General features: G+C 43.7%; 1 protein-coding gene across 5 annotated transcripts in view; it reads left to right on the top strand.

Moving 5' to 3' along the window:
• The window catches only part of SIL1 (SIL1 nucleotide exchange factor), a 285,078-nt gene that overhangs the window by 55,682 nt on the left and 208,890 nt on the right, over nucleotides 1–20,506 (top strand). The window contains exon 1 of one of the 5 annotated variants that reach the window (XM_015064257.3): nucleotides 12,232–12,385. The exons of the other annotated variants lie outside the window; for them this stretch is intronic. The gene's annotated coding sequence lies outside the window, so the exon portion shown is untranslated. Of the gene's footprint in view, nucleotides 1–12,231; nucleotides 12,386–20,506 lie in introns of those variants that run through there. 5 annotated transcript variants of the gene reach the window in all.

Below are 20,506 nucleotides of genomic sequence, written 5' to 3'. Positions count from 1 at the left end.
CAGCACCTGAAACAGTGCCTGGCACATTGTAGGTGTTCAATAAAGATCTGTTGAATAAATGAATGAATGAATAAAATATCTTAAACTGAGTTCTGATATCGCTTGAGGTCTCCTCAGCGTGGCATGTGAGGTTCTTCACAATCAAGCTAGGAATACTCAACTAGTAATTTTATCAGACAGTCTGGGCAGGATGTGGAGGCGTAGTCCTTTTTAGAAAATAAAAAAATTAAAGTAGAAAGGATTTATGTACATTTTGACAGGGAAGACGTGATATGCAAATGATTGCAAATATAATGCAAATGACATGCAACTTCTCATGCAAATGAGCATCCTGTCTTTGGAATCAACTGCCAGAGTATTCACTAATTTGTCTGTGGTACTGGCAGTAAATCTTTCAAGAGCTTAGGATGCAAGTTTCCTTGGTGGGAATGTGTATATATTGGGAGGAGGAGATGGTAGGAAGGGGTCTCTCAAGGAGGAGTCAGTGTGATGCTGTAAACCTACTTTTTAATATGAAGCTGGTACAGTGTACAGCTTCATATAAAGTTATTCTGCCATGACATTCGAAAGGCTAGTGTTTTGGAATTGGCAGAGAGTGTGGGGCAACAAAATGCAAATCCTTATACCCCTTCAACTCTTTGGCAACGTCACATCTCTGTCCTACCTGTTTCACACCATCCAGGCTGTGGACTACCAGAGTACTGAGTGGGGAGACCCCTGGCCCTAGGTCCTCACCATAAGAACCACAGACGAGCCTGAGATAAGGACTCTTGTAAATCGTATCTGAAGGAGGCTAAGAGCCTGATGTAGAGTTCTGTATTTCCTAATGTCATGACAAGAAGAATTTAGCTGAATTTCTGCTAGACCTATTAGAAAAACATCAGTGGTTACAAGAAGCATGGGGGCTTTCTGAGAAATATATCTACTTAATTTCAATGCCAATGATGTGGTCTGACAAAATTGGAAGCTTACTTGGAAATCTAAAGGAAAAAAGTCAAATGATTTTTTCATTATAAAAACCTGTTCTTCCCTGGCCATGATGTGAAAGGACATTTTTGGTTACACAGACTCCTCTCCAATGGTTATAAAAATATTGGGAATACAAAATACAAGAGCCTCTAGCAGATATATTTTAACATACCTCAGAATCTGTTTTTTTTCCCTGATGCTTTGCTTTGCAATTAGACTCCCAGCTATACAGACTTGGGCAACTTATTCAACTTTTCTAAGACTTAGTTTCCTCATCTGTAAAATAGGAATAACAGAATCCTCAGGAGATTGTTGTGAAGGGTAAAAGAGATAATGCATATACTTAGCACAGTGTCTGGCTCACAGTAAGCATTCCATAAATGTAGCTCTTTGCAGTGGTCATCTGTGGATTTGCTGCTTGGGGTGCATTCACTTTCCATCTGGTAATGGTACCTCATTTCCTTCTGGTGAACGATCATTGTCTCCTCAATCCATGTGGTTCTAGTGAGACTGACTCCACCCTCAGCACTAGGAATGGAGCACGTGACTTAGGTTTAAAACAATTAGACCATTCCATCCTCTAAGCCACAGTTCTTGATTGAAAATGGGGGCATACATAGAGTTACCACATGACCCCGAAACTCCACTCCTAGATACATACAGGGGAATTGAAAACAGGTGTGCAAACAACAACTTGAATATCAATGTTCATAGCAGCATTATTCCTGTCAGTCAAAAAGTGGAAATGACCAAAATGTCCATTATCTGATAAACAGATAAAGAAAATGTTATTATACAGTAGCAATGTTATTCAGTCATAAAAAGGAATGATGTACTGATGTATGCTACAACATGGATGAACTTTGAAAATATTATGCCAAGTGAAAGAAAAAATTCACAAAAGGACACATATGATTTCATTTATATGAAATATCCAGAGTAGATAAAGGGGAGTGGGGAGTGACTGCCAATGGATACAGGGTTTCTCCTTGAGGTGATCAAAATATTTTGGAATTAGCTAGTAGTGATCATTGTGCAACACTGTAAATATACTAAAAAAACCCACTGAATTGCATACCTTAATGTTTATTTATTTTTACTGAATTGCATACTTTACTATTTTATTTTATTATTTAATGGCTATTTATATTTGAGAGAGAGAGACAGAGACAGAGCACAAGCAAGGGGTGGGGGGCAGACAGAGGGGGAGACAGAATCTAAGCAGGCTCCAGGCTCTGAGCTGTCAGCATAGAGCCTGGCGTGGGGCTTGAACTCAAGAGGTGTGAGATTATGACCAGAGCCTAAGTTGGTCGCTTAACCAAGTGAGCCACTCAGGCGCCCCTGAATTGCATACTTTAAAAGGGTGAATTTTATAGTATGTGAATTATGTCTCAATTAAAAAAAAAAAAACTAAGCTAGAAATAAAGTGTATGGGCACATGGCTCAAGAAGGCCGATGAAAGCCAGTACAAATGAATCGGACCATCTAGAGCTATGAGGGGACTAAACTAGTTCCCTTCTTGTAGGATGACAACTTGAGAGAATATAGGGTCTGGAGCTGCTTACCTGTAGAGTCTGAGACTGAATCATCCAACCTAGCTGCAAGCAGAGTCAAGAAATGAAGAGACATCATGACCTGGTTACACGTTGGAGCAAGACTAGCTAATCATCCCTGTGTGCCTGGGATTTTCCTGGTTTTAGCACTGAAATCCCTGTGTCCATGTTAGTCACCCTTGTTGGAGCTCTGAATCAAGCTCTGCTTGAAACCCAGGACTCCACCTGGGGACTTTCTAATTACAAAGGTAAATAAATTCCCTTTTTGTTTTAGCAAGTGTCACAGGTTCAGTTCTCCAGAGGCAGGCACTAAAACAGACTTTGGGGTTCAAGATGTTTATTAGGGAGCAACACCTATGCAAAGAAGAAAGCAGAAGAAGAATTAGGTAGAGGAAGAAGTAAAAGTGTGATGTGGGCTCTTGGCCACTCCAGCAGAAATCTCTGGAACTAGAATTGCTGGTCAGAAGCTCCCACACTGAAGCAAAATGGCTCGGCCGTTGTACTCTTTCTGCTCCTTTCACCTCCAAACTTCTAGTGAACCTTGAAATCTCAGCCTAAATGTTGCCACTTGAGGGATGCCTTTCCTAAAAACCTCAGTGACGTTAAGTCCCATTGTGCCTGGCTCATCTCCTTTATGTGGTTATTTGATTAATTATGTATTTTTTGGCTTTGTTTTATGTTTTACTTGCATTTTTTTAGTATCATGGAGAAAAGGACTGTTCTGGTTAGCTGTCTAGGTAACAAACAACCTCAAATCTTAGTGGTTTAGGGGCACCTGGGTGGCTTAGTTGTTTAAGCATCCTACTTCGGCTCAGGTCATGATCTCACGGTTTTTAAGTTTGAGCCCCACTTCAGGCTCTCTGATGCCAGTGCAAAGCCTTCTTTGGATCCTCTGTCTTCCTCTTTCCCTATCTCTCCCCCATCCCTCTCCCCTGCTTGCGGCGTGCAGCAGGTGCAAGCGCTTTCTCTCTCAAAAATAAACATTAAAAAAAAATCTTAGTGGTTTAAAACAGAGTTTGACAAAGTAGGGCCCATGTATCACTTCTAGCTCATAGCCTGTGTTTGTATAACTAGAAAACTAAGTATGTTTTTTTAAACTTTTTTTATTAACTTTTTTTAACATTTGTTTATTTTCAAGAGACAGAGAGAGACACAGTGCGAGGGGGGAGGTGCAGAGAGAGAGGAAGACATGGAATCTGAAGGAGGCTCTAGGCTCTGAGCTGTCAGTGCAGAGCCCGACGCAGGGCTCAAACCCACCAACAGTGAGATCATGACCCGAGCTGAAGTCAGACACCAACCGACTGAACCACCCAGGCGCCACCTTTTCACATTTTTTAAGTTTGTTTGTTTACGAGAGAGAGCTCATGCACAGGGGAGAGGCAGAGAGAAAGGAAGAGAAAGAATCCGAAGCAGGCTCCGTGCTGTCAGCAAAGAGCCCAATGTGGGACTCAGTGCCATGAACCTGAGATCATGACCTGAACTGAAATCAAGGAGTCAAATGCTCAACCGACTGAGCCATCCAGGCGCCCCTAGTTTTACATTTTTAAGGGGTTATTAAAAACAAAATAAAATAAGACAAAACAATGACAGCACCTGACAGAGATAGTACATGGTCTGCAAGGCCTAAAATATTTACTATCTGGCCCTTTATAGGAAAATTTTGCCAACTCATGGATTAAAACAACAGTCAGTTTGTTATAGCTCATGATATTACATGCCAGGAATTCTGGAATGGTTTGGTTAGATGATTCTTCTGCTCTATGTGATGGTGACCGGGACCTCTCAGTGACACTTGACTGGATGCTGGTCTGGTCTGAAAGGTCCAAGAAGGCTTCACTCAAATGTCTGGTATCTTCCCTGGGTGGCTGGAAGTCAGGGCTTAGCTGAGCCCCTCTCCCTATCCATGCTGTTTCTATTTCAGGGTGGTTGGACTTATGGCAGAACTGCTCAGGGCTCTAAGAGACCAAAGTGGAAGCTTTCAGAGTAGGCTTAAAACTGAATAGCATCACTTCTGTACTTTATTGGCCAGAGCAATCTCGAGTCAAAGGGAGCCAGCCTAGATTCAAAGGGATGGGATATATACTATACCTCTCAATGATGGGAGTGCAAAGAATTTGAGACCACTTTAATCTACTTCCAGACTAAGTCTGCTCACTTATCGTTAAATCCCTAGCTCTTAGCATAGCACCTATCACATGAACGCAATAAGTTTGTTAACTAATGAACATACTGTAGGGGCGCCTGGGTGGCTCAGCGGTTAAGCGTCCGACTTCGGCTCAGGTCATGATCTCGTGGTTCGTGAGTTCAAGCTCCGCGTCGGGCTCTGTGCTGACAGCTCAGAGCCTGGAGCCTGTTTCCGATTCTGTGTCTCCCTCTCTCTCTCTGACCATCCCCCGTTCATGCTCTGTCTCTCTCTGTCTCAAAAATAAATAAACGTTAAAAAAAAAATGAACATACTGTAATAGGCGGAATCTGACCTATTTGTGATATGAAAGTATTAGATTCGGAGCTAGAACAAAGGGTCTAATTGGACCCTTAGCATCATTCTATTCCACATGTTTCATTTAGGGGCATTTATGGTCCCAGCACTGTGCTACATCTCTCAGAGTATTTGAACTTCAGGTTATATCTGTATGTCAAAGGATTTCTGTGAGAATTAAAAGGCGTACATGAGAAAGCTTTATAAACTGTAAAGTTCTGTTTAATGTTGTTATTATTCTCATTGTTGCCCAGGGTGGGCAATGGACAAGGCCAGAACCCCTAAATACCCTGCCCTGGAGGAAGGCTCCTCAACTTTTCTCCACTCTCCATCTCTTACCCCTGCCAGTTACTGAGGAGCAGACATTAGGAGAATGGAATAGGGTTCCTGTGGCTATGCAATCCATTTCTAGCCAGGGCAGATTTATTTCCCTAGAGTGGCTCTCATGATGGTTCAATCGGTCTCATAATTCCATAATGATCTTGGTGCCAATGCCTCCCACTCTGGGTGTCTCTGCAGAGGCCATGGGGAGATGGGAAGCCACACTAGCTAAACAAATAAGAATGATTAGTTGTGTGTGGCCAGCCCCTTGTTGCCTGAGCTGGCCCATTGTGTGCTCCAACATATGGAGCAATAAAGATGCTGCTGAGAAAAACCACATTCAGCTTGTCATCTTCATCCAGCTCAGGTAATACAGTATGCCTTCTCCGGAAGATCTCCCAAGACCCTCTGTTCCAGAGATACTCCAATACCTTTCATTTCATGTGTGTCTTATTTGTTTAAAATTTTTTTTAAAATGTTTATTTATTTTTGAGATTGAGAGAGACAGAGCACAAGTAGGGGAAGGGCAGAGAGAGAGGGAGACACAGAATCCCAAGCAGGCTTCAGGCTCTGAGCTGTCAGCACAGAGCCTGATGTGGGGCTCAAACCCACAGACTGCAAGATCATGACCTGAGCTGAAGTTGGACTCTTCACTGACTGAGCCACCCAGACACCCCTCATGTGTGTCTTATTTGTGACAAGAGGAAGGGTTTGTCTGCCTGAGTAATACCTCTTCTTCCACCCTTTCCGCAAAAGCTCATATATAGCCTGGGCATGATGTATAAGGTGTGTGTAGGTCTGGGAGTGGAATAATTAGAATACTAAGTGGGGACATAAAGCAGGATCCACATGTGTATTTGTGTGTGATTTAACTTTTCCCAGCTTCTATCACCATGTATGTGTAACCAACAGGCATGGAGAAGAATAGAGAAGAGAGAAGAAGATCAATTCAGCACTTACTGTGTCAGGTACTGTGCTGAATGCTTTACATATGTTATCTCATTTAATCTCCATAACAATTGTTGAAGGAAATACTAATATTACCTCCATGTTACAGATAAGGAAACACCACTGTAAGGTAGGTTAGGGTTAAAGCAACTTGCTTAGCTAGTGAGGAGCAGTCAAAATTTGAGCTGTCCGATGCTGAAGCTGGTTCTTAAACTGCTCCACAGTCCTGAATCCAGGCTCTCTGCTGACAGTGATATTGAATTTTTTTTAAGTTTATTTATTTTGAGAGAGACAGAGGCAGCACGAGAAGGGGAGAGGCAGAGAGGGAGAGAGAGAATCCCAAGCAGGCTCTGTGCTGCCAGTGCAGGGCCTGATGCAGAGCTTGGACCCACAAAGCTGCAAGGTCATGACCTGAGCCAAAATCAAGAGTCAGATGCTCAACCTACTGAGCCACCCAGGTGCCTCAGTGGTATTGGATTTGATGATCTAATGTTCTGAGTCATGCCACACTGCAAGCCTTATTGTCCACACATGATCTCCCAAAGCTCTGGTGCTTGGGAACCTTTTTAGGGACAGTGTCAGAGGAGTTGTTCTCCCCTTATTGACTTGCTGACCCAGGACTGTGCTAGCATGTGCAGGCATGGCCAGTCACTGTACCCGTTATGCCCAGGATCCTGTAGCAGACAACATCCCTTCTGCATCTCTCTGCTTGAAGCAGCCCTGGCCCTTATGTAGGGGTCGGCACAGATTGGACCAGGAGAGGGCCCATAGGCTGCCCTACAACAGCCCTGCAGTAGCCTTGTTCTTAGGGCTCTTCCAGGTGTGTGCGTGGGGGTGGGCAGAGACTGAAGTGAACTATTCCAGTCAACTTAACTCAGCCCAAATTTAGAATGTAAAGTTAAACTGTATTGGCCAGTCAGATGTCTTGATGTGATGCAGACAAGAGCAAGAGGACTGGTGGTCTATGAGAAGGAGAGATGACAGTATAGCCTGTCTTCAGACCACCTTGGTTCCAGCTCCTGTCCCTGCCTGTCTTTCTTTACGTCAGCCTTTTATCATGGATCTGGGCAAACCTGAACTGCTCTGTATGACCAAAGGGTGAGGAAGGCTTGAGGGAAAATCCTGGAGAAGGAGATGTGAACTGGCTGACTGGGTACCATGCAAGGGAAAGAAAAGATAAAAAATGATCCATGGAGGGACAGAAGAGGACTTGGGAGGAAAGAAGTGCTCAAAAGGGGTTTCAGGTTATCTGCTGTGGGGTGTGGGGGATTAATGTTCTCCTCTGTCATCTCTATGATACCTGCAGCCATGGGTTCTTGGTGGGGAAATGGAACAGGGTGAAGGACAGCTCACACCTAGGTTATACTCCATCTGCTCCCAGTCTGGTTTCCTGATGGTCTCTGATTGATTTTCAATATACTCTATATGGTATGTTTTCATATTTCACTAGATACATTTAATTGTGTAATTATGTAAGAAATATATTTGTGGTAAAGTCCATACCATTGTGTGACAGTGTTCATGTGTATAAATGCAGAATGTTTTAATTTATGTACATGTGTAAACTTGCCTGTGTCCTGTATTTGACTTTGGATGTGTAAGATGTGTGTACAACTGTGGGTGTTTGTGCCAGGGTGTGGGGCTTGTGGCTCTTTTCCAGAGGTGGCTGCAACAATATATCCCAACCCGTGTGTTCTCTTTACAATATGTCAACTTTTCCCATAGACAGATGGTCTCTCTTTCCTTCTCCTTAAATGTGGACAGACCTCTCTGAGTCTCTCAACTAACAGAATATGGCATAAATGATGCTATGTCCCTTCTGAAGGTAGATCATTAAAGTACCAGGCACTTTTATGTTTTGTTCTCTTGGGATGCTCATTGTTGGAAACCAGCTACCAAACTGTGAGGAGGCCAGGCAGCTACTAAAAGAGGCCGCTTGTCAGTGTCCTGGCTGACAGCACCAGTTGAGGTCCCAACTGACAGCCAGGATCAACTTCCAGCCATGTGAGTGAGCATCTTGCCTTTACTGAACCACACCAGCTGACAGTACACAGAGCAGGGTTGATTCTTCCCTGCCAAGCCCTGCCCAACCTGCTAAATAAATGATTATTGTTTTGGGATGCTTTGCTGTGCAGCAGTGGATAGCAGGAACAGGGCTGTACCTTTGCCCTGTGTGTATGTGTGTTCCTGTGGTTTGCTGCCTTTGTGGGTGCCTGCAGGCAGTGCATTTGTGTCACATGTCTGTGTACCTGAGTAGGTGTGTGCTTGAAGGTGTTTCTGGAGACAGAATCATGGTTCTGGGGGTTTGCTTCGGCCTCAGTGGGAGTTTTTTGGTGAGAACCCTTTGAAATCTTGCCTGTCTTCTAGGTCTCTTTTGAGTGCTTTTCCTTTGAACCAGAGATGCCTGTTTAGCTGAGAGCAAATGCAGCTTAAATTTACTGACCTTTTCTGGCTGAAGCCCCGCGGAGCTGCCAAGGCCTTCTAGCAGGTGAGAGGCTGCCATACAGAGGCTTCATATCCCTTTTGCAGGGGGCATTTTGCTATTTTTCTTTTTCTGCTAATGAGGCCTTCAGAAATGAACCAGAGACGGAGCAAAGTATAGTCACTGGGGTCCTTGAGGTCTCTTGGGGTAGAGATACCTAGAATTCTGGAGTTCCACCAAGGAAGCTGCTTATATGGGCTGAGATGTGCCCAGGTTTCAGTGTAGAGATCATCTGGTTTCCATTCTGCCTTGGTTGCTGTCACCCACTCCATCTGTGTGCAGCCCAGAAGTGGAGGACCCTGGTTCAGATGGCCAGTTCCTCTTGGTCTCTTTGGCAGTGCCCCTCAGCTTCTTGCTTCTTCCATGTTGGCAGCTCTATTCAGCTTGCCTGGGAACACTGAGAGCTCTGGCTTCATTCACATCCCTGCCCTTGACTGACTTTCAGGACCTCTAAAGTGCTGTTGTCCAAAAGAGCTTTCTGTGATGACAGAAATGTTCTATAATCCATGCTGTCTGATACAGTTGACATTATTCACATGTGGTTCTTGAGCACTTGAAAAGAGGCTAGTGTGATTCAGGAACTGAGTTTTAAATTTTATTTCATTTTAATTAATTTAAACCTAAATACTGCATGTGACTGTTGGCTATCATATTGGGCAGCACAGATCTGATGAGTTCAAAGAGTTTTGCTGTATCTGTAAAATGGGAATAAAATTTGCCCTATCTGTCTCAAGATGATGAATGGGGAAGAGTTTTACTCACATAAGGGATTTGGAAACAAAGACAGCCGTGTGAACTGAGTGGGCCTATTCTTTTTTTTTTTTTTTTTTTAATGTTTATTTACCTTTGAGAGACAGAGAGAGTGAGAGCAGGGGAGGGGCAGAGAGAGAGGGAGACACAGAACCCGAAGCAGGCTCCAGGCTCTGGCACGAATTGCGAGATCATGACCTGAGCCAAAGTGGGACACTCAATGGACTGAGCCACCCAGGTGCCCCTAAATGGGCCAATTCTTATAGTTCTGTTAATATTTCTGTTTTATAGTCCTTGTTGGACTGTGTTGATTTGATCTGTTTACATTTCTGTATCTCTCATCTAACCCTGAGCTCTTTAAGGGTAAGAACCCAGTGGTACTATTTCACAGCTGTACCCCCATAGCCAACAGCTGGCATGTAGTTTGGTACTCATGTTCAAGTGAATAAAATGTCTGGAGTCCAGGAAGGATTTCTGGCAGAAGGATTTAAAGTGTATGGTGAAAGCTGAGGGGGAGGGGTGCAGAGAGGAAGAGGAAGCAGGACAGGACAATTTGATGATGAGACAGAGCTGGGGCTCTTGCTCCCCATGCTTAATATTCTAGGCCAATCCAGAGGGAGCAGGGAGCCAATTCCTGCTGCCAGCAATGCTTTCACACACTGGGTATCAGGTTTGTGGGAGCTTAATTGAGAAAGGCTGATGAGAGAAGTGATCTACTCAACACATTTTCCTTATTGAGGAAGGCTAATTGATCATCTAAATCTCTTGCCTAGCAGGGCTCTGGGTATGCCACAGCAGGGCTGTGGTTTCCTTTGATTGGTGGTGGTCAGGTTGAAGGTAATTTCTCAGGCTCTGTACTCTTGCAAGCTTTTGCTCTTCTGGGGAGTGGAAGAGGGATCTTGGAAGCTCTCCAATAGAGCTGCAAGAAGAGGTGGCTTTTTGTTTGTCATTTACTTATTTAAAAGAAAAATTTAAACTTATTTCTGCTCAATTCCAAGAGTAATACATGGAAGCAGAGAAGAGATTTCTGTGATCCCACCACCCACCATTCCACCATCCCTGGACCTCAAACTTCCCACCTTTACAGTGGTTCTTCTTGTTTGGGGGCCATGAAAGTAGAGGCTGTTTAGGCCCAGTCCTGCACACTGATTTTAGCAGCTGAGAAGACTTGAGATCAGAGCTAATTCTCCTGGGAAGGAGGTTCTCAGGTCTTTTCAACGTTTTGAGGCCTGGGGAGATTCAGAATTTCTCTTTCCCCTACACATCAACTGATTAGAGCTGTCCCAAGAAGGCAGCCAGGTTCCTATGAGTGTTGGCAGCTCTGTGTCCGGCTGGACTCTTTTCTTGGCCCATGCATTTATTTATTCATTCTAAGATTTGAGCTTATTCTATTTATAAGCATAATACTCTCATAGCACTTTATTAGTATCTTTTTATAACATGTGTCAGGCTTGATTGTACTTTATATGTTCATTCTGTAATTTATCACTGATGTAATAGATATTTGTTGAACGTTTATTATTTATCCTCATGCTACTAGGAAGTGACACAAGCTAGAATTATTGCTGGGCTACTCTTGCTAGCCTCTTGGGTGTTCCATGGAAAAAGTGAACTGTTCTCTGTCCTTTCCCACTCAGTCCTAGGGAAGTGTCCTATGTAGACCTTTCTTAAAAACTGACACTACCCACTCCACTATTGCCCAGAGGCTTGTTCTCCTTCCCCAGGCAAACCGAAGTTTGCTCATGGGTGCTATTTCCCATCTGTTTGAAGTAAACATAATCAAGAAAGTATATTAACTGCTAGAAGCCCACATTATACCTCAAAAATGGAAGAAAAAAAACACAAACAAACTTGAGACAGGTGGATTGCTCTTGGGGAATACTTTTTCGGGGGAAGTCACTGCTTGTTTGGATTGTACTTTTCTCCACTCATGATTGACCAGGAATCACTGTGTCTGGACTCTCAGGGCCTGAGGGAGCACTCCATTTTACTAAGCAGGTTAAACTACTCTGGTCAAGGGGAAGGTCTTATCATGGAAAAAGAACAGGACTTTGGGAGGCACTCAAATCTGGCTTACATTCCCAGTTCTACCACTTCCTGACTATATGACTTTGTGCAAGTTCTTCAACTTCTTTGAGACTTAGCTTCCCCACCTATAAAAAACGGATGGCTGTTCTGATCTCAGGAAGTTTTGAGAAAATATATATATGCAACACCTGGCACATATAAGATATTCAGTGCTCTAGCAGCATTTGAGCTGTAGGGTACTTTGAAAATAATTGGTCGTTTTTAATTCACACAATACATAAGCATATAAAGTAGACGACTTATATAGGTGACCTCTCTGCACGAATTTTCAAAGGACTATTTACAGCTTAAGAGTCACGGATTTATCTATTCCACACTGAGTGGCAACAGCTTAATTTATTTCTACTTCTCATGCCCGCTGGTTTCCTTCTGATGTTCCTTCCGCTAGAAAGAAATTACAGTATTGGAAAATCAGAAATGAAACTTCGAAGTCCCATTTTGGTCGAGCTTGGAAGCAAAATCAGCCCCGCGGCGATCTCCTTCAGATGTCTCACGCTGGCGGAGGGTTACAGCTGAAAACTAACCTCATCACGTGTGCGTTAGTGGGCGGGACTTAACAAGCGGGGGAGAGAGAGGCGGGGCTTAAGAGCTACGAGAGCAGGAAAGAAAGGGAGGAGGCCGTTCGTCGTCCTGGAAGGCAGCAATTGGGTGAGGTGGGAAGTGGCGTAATAAGTGCGCGCTCACAGATTCGGAAGGTCGCTGCGGCGTCTGCGCATGGGGAGCTGGTTGCTGCTGTAGCCGCCTGGAATTGTGGGGGTTGTGTCTGCCCCTCGGCTGCCGGGCGGGAAGCCGAAGGTAGGGGCGGTGAGGGCCACCCGGCCCTGGAGCTGCGCGGGGGACTCAGGGCATTGTCCGAGCCTCCTCCCACCAGCGGCCCCGGCGCCTTCCCAGCACTGTTGCGGGGTCCCTACACATCCCCTCCCTGTCCCCGTCACACGCACATCTCGTCCCTCCCAAACGGGACGTCCAAGTGGGCCCTGGCCTCAGCCCAGGAGTCGCCTTCCCTACCTTTTGTGCTCAGAGAGTTTCCAGTAATTCTTATTAAGTGCCAGATGAGGCGGTGGGGATTCCGAGATTAGCTCTTGATTCTGCATCTGTTCCCTTTCTCTCACCCTCAGTTTCTGCATTTAACTGCTCCTTTGTTGAAATTCTGGTTCTTGGCAGAGGCCAAGAATTCACCATATGGAATTGCCCTCTACTCGCGTCGTGTTTCCACTCCTATCTTGTGTTTTCCTTTTTCCTGGTAGGTCGAAGACTTGCCTTTGAAGTACAGGTTACAGACTTTGTTGTTTTTCAAATCAACTAAGAAGTTGTGTACATCCCTGGGCTTTAGTAACTGATTTCATTTAAAGTGGAGCATGGGCACCTTCAGTGCTTCCCTGGCGTTTCTGATTCACGTGGTCCTGAAATCCTTGCCTTGAGATTCTCCGCTTCAGAAGACTGGAGGGAATCCACTGACATTTGAGCCCCTGAAATGGGGTTCTGGCGGGGAAAGAACAGGAGTCAGGAAATGCCTGGCACCAGAGAGGCCAGTGTGGGGTTTCTTTTCACAGTAGAAGGTAGAGGACCGGTTGATGTCCCCCCCCCTCCCCCCGGTATGTGGTCAGTTGGATTCAAGCCCATCTGGCTTTCTGACCTCAATAAAACAAAACCACAAACTGCTTTGGAGGATTAACCCAGAGTGGGTAGGCAGAAGAACGAATCCTCCAGGTTTGCTAACAAAAGAAAGTGATGTGTTTGTAAACACTAAGAGTGTTTGGACAGTGTGAAAGATGTTTTGGTATATATTGGTGTGTCTTTTTACCTCTCACAGCACCCAAACTTTATTTTCTGGTGAAAATATAGCCACATTTGGGGATTGGATAGGATTTTGATAGCTGGGGTAGGAGGATATTAGGTTTGATGTTTGTGTAACATGGATCAGTTGAGAACATGGCCCTTAGGTTTTTAAGAGGGTGTTGCCACGTCGGGTTTATTTTGGCTTTTCTTTGGGTTATTTAATGAATTTAATATGCTAACTGATACATGTGTTGTTATGATGAAATTGGCTACAGGAAAGGCTTATTGCCCCCATTTTACAGATGGTGGGAATGGGAGATGTATTAGTACAGCTGTGGTAACCCAGCTTGTTCTTGGATTCCTGCTTTCTTTGCCTTCCCTGATGTCTTTGAAGGCTATTTATTACTCAGTTCTCTACAGAGGACAACTTTGAGCCCTGGTGTGTTTCACTGACACACAAAATCTAATTAAGCAAAACTGAAAAGCAACAAAATGGGTTTTGTAACAAACATGCTAGCACTTCTTGAGTGTTGTCTTCCTTTAGAGTGGTATATGTATATCACTTAAGTGATGTCGCTGTCCAAAGCAGTTTTGAAAATCCACATCTGAAATAGTTTTCAGAGACATTTTTGAACTATGTTAGCGATCAACTTCATTAATACATAATACTATACTTTTTTTTTTTTTTAACCCCAAATGGTATGGTTAAGCAACCTTGTTAGCTAGCTTGTCTTCGGATGAGTAAACAGTTCTTTTGAAGTGGACATAATACATTTTTGGTGTGTGGTGAACATTAGTTTTGAATCTGAGTCTATCACTTATTAGCCATATGACCTTGGACAAGTCACCTCTTAGGCTCAGTTTTCCACTGCCTAAAAATGGGAATCTTGGAGCACCTGGCTGGCTCAGTTGGTGGAGCATCCGACTCATCTTGGGGCTGTGAGTTCAAGCCCCATGTTGTGTGTAGAGATTACTGTACTTAAAGGTAAAATCCTTTAAAAAAAATGCAGATACTTACTTGGAAGAGTGATTAAATGAATGGAACACATTAAAGACCCATAAATACAATAAATATTTATGCCATCAAAGATTGAAGATTTGCTATTAATGAGAATATTATTTGAAAAATGAGTCTCTAAAGGCATGTTGTACCTTTTTCCAAATAGGTATGTGCCTTCCAGTTTTCTGTTCATTATCTTTGTGGATTCATGCTCTGACCTCATCCTACTTCTTGTCTTCTTTTTCATTCATTTTCTTTCCTTTCCCAAGTGAGTCAAGTTGTGCTGCAGAGGCTGTCTGCCAGTCTCTTGGAGTAAGCCTCTTTTCAGGAGAGCTAATCTGACCATTCTTACAATGCTAGCCCCTTGGTCATGTGTTCCTGGGGATTTTTCTCTGGGGCCTCAGCTGGCTCTTAGACCACGCTCTGTAGCACAGGCATCTCTAACTCCGGGATTTGGTGTCAATTTGGAGACCTGTCCTTGTGAGGCTAATCTTTTCTCTTTCTGAACAAGGATGAATACTTTATTCTTCTCTGAGTTAGCCTTAAGCTGGAGGCCTTAGTTTTTCACAACATAGAGCTTCTTGTTTTAAGTACATGTGGTCTGAAGGGGCAATATCCTACCATTTTCTTCATTTTCTTTCACCAAGGGCTTCACTGCTGGGTAGAGGAGGAGGAGAATAGCCCCTTGCCATTCAGGTGGGCTTTGGGTAATCCCTGATTCCTAGCATCAACAGTAATTGAGTTTGAGATAAAAACCTTGTGAAAGATAGAAGCTGCTCAGGACACATGTGAAGAATCTCCCAGAATTTTACTGACTTAGGAAGGGCTTACACCTGGCATCCATTCTTGTGCTATTTTCCACCTTGGAGACAATCCAGGAGCAAAAGAATTATGTTCAGCTCAAACTTGTAGTTCCTTCGGGTTCCACCAGACAACACATGGAGAATGGTGTGATTGTGTTGGTTGGCTAAGTCTGTCCTCGTTCTGCTTACAGTGCCCTTGATTTTGGTGTTTTAGGCATGGAGAAGCTTCTTAGTTACGGGCTGCTGTAACAGAACACCATAGACTGGGTGCTTAAACAGCAAACATTTATTTCTAGAGATTGGACCTGTGAGATCATGGTGCCAGCATGGTCAGGTTCTTAAAGGAACTGGGTCAGCTCTTCAGACATCTAATGAAGTGATTGTCAACCTTTTGTTCATTATCACCTTTTGAGACACCCCCCTCCGTTTGTCCCCCCGTCCCTGCCGCCCCCTGTGAAATTTTAATACCACAGATAGTCTATGTATCCGTTTATGTACTGTGGCCCTTTGGAGGACCATAAACTTAAAATATCTAAGATTTTTCTAACCCAAGAATCAATTCCCCCCACCTTGCAGTGGGGTGATACTGTCTTCATTGAAAATACATGGTCTAAAACAGCCACCAAGGCATGTTTTATATCTAGAAGACCAGCTATTACCACACCAACCACCAGACTAGTGAAAGGGGGAAAACTTTATTTTTACTTGTTAAAAAAAAAAATTTTTTTTAAATATTTGTTTTTGAGAGAGAGAGAGATAGAGACAGAGTGCTAGCAGGGGAGGGGCAGAGAGAGAGGGAAACACAGAATCTGAAACAGGCTCCAGGTTCCGAGTTGTCAGCACAGAGCCTGATGTGGGGCTCGAACTTAGGAACCATGAGATCATGACCTGAGCCAAACTCGGATGCTCAGCTGACTGAGCCACCCAGGCGCCCCAGGGGAGAACTTTATCTCATGCATACTTGATATCAGCCTTATAAAATCGTTGGTGTTCCCCCATTTTACAGATGAAGAAATAAGCTCAGTGAGGTTAAGTAATGTGACCAAGGTCAAAAAGTTTGTTGATCTTAAAACCCAGTTTGACTCCAAAGTGATTTCTGTTGTTGAGTGCTATCCTCCTCTCACCAGGAGTCTGTTGTCATCAGCAGGACATTTGACCATTCACCTTCTTTTCACAAGGGCCTCCTAGGTACCAGGCCCAATTCAAGATGTTGAGGACACTAAAGTGGGAAAGAGATCCTGCTATTGAAGAGCTCGCTGAGTTTTCCAGCATGGGATGTTTTAGGGCTAGTGTCCCTGTCACCTAGTCTGATTTTACTTCTTGTGAGATGGCTAGCAATAGCTAAGGGCTTTCATGGAAAGATTTGAGCTAGTTGGCCTTTAGGAGGGTCTAAGCTGTGAATATGTCCCTCCTAGTTCCATCTGCCAACCAGGTGAGCTGTTTCTAATCGCTGAGCCTGTTGCATAAAGTCTGTAGCAGGCTCAGGAAACTCCTTGGCCATTAGATGCTTGTAAACATGAGGATTAGTAAGAATCTCATTTCTATTTTTCTTGCTGCTATTCCTAATAATTCAGAGCAGAAGTTGTTTTGTCCCTTTCTGAAATTATTCCATGTTGTCTGGTTCAAAACCTAATGCTGTTGAGAGAATTGGAGAAGAAATGGAATATGTGTGGAGGTGGAAGGAGGAATAATTTTTCCTGGACTTCTTTAAAGGGGCTGGAATTACTCTATACTGTTATTCTTTTCCTCCAAATCTTGGGACTTTTGAGGTGTTCCATTTACCATCTGTTTCTCTGATGCCTCCTTGGCCTTTTTTTTTCACAGCTGTGTCTGCTGTGTTGGCTCACGTGTTCGTGTACCAGAAGTTGGAGCCTTTGGGTACTGTCTGATGTTTAGCCCATGTCACAGTCCTATCCACAGAAAAATGGGAAGGGGTATGTTTCTGAGGTCTGCTTGCTGGCTGTGTCTTGACTGAGGGTGTGGGTGTGCCTTTTCATTATCTGTTATCATTCCGGGCAGAGGAATATCACATCGGTGAACTGATCATGTCCTGCTACTTGCCTTTTTGCAAGTAGTGTGCCTCTTCTGTCTTAGGACAGGAAGGAGTTATAGAAACTGAAAGAAGAATCACAGATGCCTCTCTTAAGTCATGTGAGGAAGGCTCATACCAGTGGACTTTTAAATGGGCATGTCTTTATGTCTGTATATAGTTTCATGCTTTTGCCTCTCTCTTTTCTGTGAGGCTCCCAAGGGGAGTCAGCAGCCATCTGACCAAAGGGGTCAGCAGCCATCTGACCATACTCAAGAAAACTAGCAGGCTTCAGTTCAATGGAAGTAACATAAAGTAGGACAGTCGATACAGACAGCATTGATTGGCCACACTTTGAATCCAGTGGGTAGTAGACATTGGAAACTTAAGGGGCAAGCTCCTAAGCAAGGTATTTAAGGTTGATTTTTTTTTTTTTTTGACTCTCCCCATCCCTAGTCATGGGGAAGTGGGTTTGATTGTATTCCTGAAGCACAGTCTCTGTCCTTGGGCCCAGCTGCTCAAGTCTGAAATCATGGTATTTATGGGTTGCAAGAGATCATTCTAGGGGTCTTTATATCAATTTTATTGGAAACATCAGGGCTGGGTCTGTTTCAGATCCAAGGAATGACTGTGGTTAGGTGAGTGAAGAGTCAGTAGATAGCCTTCAGGTTCTGTCATCTTCCAGTGGTTGAGTTTTGGATTTGGTGACTTCTTGCTTTACTGATGACAAAATTGAACTCCAGCGAAGAGAAATGGGCTATATACCTTTTTTAGAACCATCAGGATATTACTGGCAGAGCTGAGACTCAAGCCAGAGGGTTCACAGAGGGTGGCCATAGAAGTTGTTAACGTTATTTAAAGCCTTATAAAGATGCAGGATGCTGTTGCAGTTAAAAAATCTCCAGGGAGGGGAAAAGAGTCTCCAAGGAAGGAGAAGGCCCCACCTCCACTGACTGCTTTATTCCTTATCTTAGAACCCTCACTGGTGAGGTTTTTGGCTGTCATGCTGATTTCTTTCCCATTCATGTTCAAGTGAGTTTCCTGTTGATCTTACCCCAGAGGAAATAGATATGAAGTTTCCCCCTATTTTAGAAACAAAGAAAAAGTGCTCAGGCCAGGCTGTTCTGAGTGTGTTCTGTAAAGAATGGGGCCAATGCACCAGTGGACCTTGTCTGGTGATCCAAGAAAATCTGTAATACATCGCTAAAAAAGAGGGAATGAATGGTATGTCAGAGAGGTTTAAAAAATTCTGGAATCCGCTCACTTGGTTTCATACTCTGCTGTTTACTTACTAGCTGTCAGATCATGGACAAGTTACTTATTTTCTCCAAACCTTAATTTCATGATCTGTAGAATGGGAATAGTAATAGCTACTCTTGAAGCTGTCTTGAGGATTGAGAGAATACGAATGGAAAGCGCTTCCTCTCTGTATTTTCAGTCATGTCAACAACTGTAGTTTCTATTTCTTGACCCAAGACTTGGTTGTAGGATAAGTTGGGTTGACCAAGCGAGTATTATCTTAACCATCACATCATTGTCTGTCTCCTTTGTTGGTTGATTATTCATATCATTAGTCACAGCTAGCTCGTGCTGAATAACTAAAAGTCATGAATAGCAGGGAACTTTGAAGCGTCTCTGCCATCTTCTTTCTTACTTGGCTTAGTTCTCACCTTTCTGGTGCTGTCTTTAATTGGCTGCCCTGGCTAGTGGGCCTTGTTTCCTGGCCATTGTCTGACATGGGGATGTAATGGAGCAGGGCTGGCTGTCCAGAGTCTGCCTGGGGCCCTCTGACAGTATGTTTTCCTCGTCTCTTGCCTTCTCTTCAGCCAGACATGAAGCAATTAGCTTGTTACGGGAACTTTGACTTCTGGCACAGCTTTTTTTCTGATTTGTATGCCCATTTCTGGTCCTTGTGCAAGGTCAGGGAGGCACAGTCAAATACACTCACCTGGATTTTGTGTTCAAGTTGACTCTCTTTGAGATTGACAACTAGTTCAGTGTAGCAGTGGGGGTGCGAGTGGGGGAAAAAGCCCTTGAAGCTACTACCCGTTTTTATATTGATCTCAAGCTGATTTTTAAACAAAACCTGAGTACCATAATTATAGATTGTGCCTTACATCTCTGAATGAAACAAATAGAGTAAAACCTTATTATTTGTGGGGAAGACTGGTCTGAATTGGTAAAAAAAAAAAAAAAAAAAAAAAAAGAAAAGAAAACAACTGAAGAGTCTTTTCAGAGAAATGCTATTGTCTTAGATTTTTTGGCAAGCCTGTGCAGTATCTTTCTGATGTAGTCTTATTGCTTCCCTTGTTTTCCTGCTTCTGAGTTCTTATGGGAGCCTCCTTCTATACCCTATATGCAATGTTCCTCTAGGACATTGTGTACCACTGCCCTTTGCAGTCTTCCTAAGTGTAGTCCTGATTGGAGAAGAGTCTTTCTAAAAAGCCATCAGTGGCACCCCCTGGCTGCTGCTGAATAAATTCCAAATAAGTTAGTTGTCCTGATGTTCTGTGCCTATCACGGCGTATCCTTGTCCTACCACTTTAATTATGTTCTCCATTGTTACCCACATGTACCCTTTGCTCTTGATAAACTGGTCCACGTGATCCTCTAAACATGACTCCTGTTAGTGTCTCAGCCAGTGCTTTTGCCCAGAGTCCCCTCTCCTTAGTTTCCTACTTAAGCTTCACAGCTGCCTTCTTCAGTGAGTCTTGTGTCATACCTCCTCATCTGTATCCCCATAGCAACACTTTGATTATAGAATTTAGCATACTTTATCCTGGTTAGTTATTTTGCCTCTTATTTAATATGAGCTTCTCAAGGACATGGCCTGTGCTTATTTTATATCTCCAGCATAATGCTGAGTATAACATGGACACCAATAAATGCTAGTTGAATGAAGGGATATATGAAAGCTGAGAAATGGTAACAGTCATGTTCAGTTCCCAACTCTTTGCTGAGGCATTCCTTGAACACTAGTCACAGTGAGTCTGGCATGCTCAACTCCCAGAGCCTTTTGTGTAAGTCTTACCTTCCCACCAGGGTTAGAAATTCCCAGAGCTGGGGGTGGGGGGTGGGGGCAGAAAACGCATTCCTCATTCCTCTTTGTGTACCAGCCCCCAGCACAGTTCCTGGCATGTAGAGCGTGTTTCATAAGTACTTGTGAATGAGAGAGTCCTGCTCTTTGTCAGCTGATGTGCCTACCAATTTATCAGCCTCCCATGTTGGTCACTGGCCAGGGGTCTCCAACTCAAAGGTGTTTTCAGAGCCAGGTAGGGAACAGTCAGTGTGAGCAACATGGAACG

The sequence above is a fragment of the Acinonyx jubatus genome, chromosome A1 (genome assembly GCF_027475565.1).
Source record: "Acinonyx jubatus isolate Ajub_Pintada_27869175 chromosome A1, VMU_Ajub_asm_v1.0, whole genome shotgun sequence".
NCBI lineage: Eukaryota > Metazoa > Chordata > Mammalia > Carnivora > Felidae > Acinonyx > Acinonyx jubatus.
Note: the sequence above shows the minus strand (reverse complement) of the source record. Positions and strands in the feature narration are given on the sequence as shown.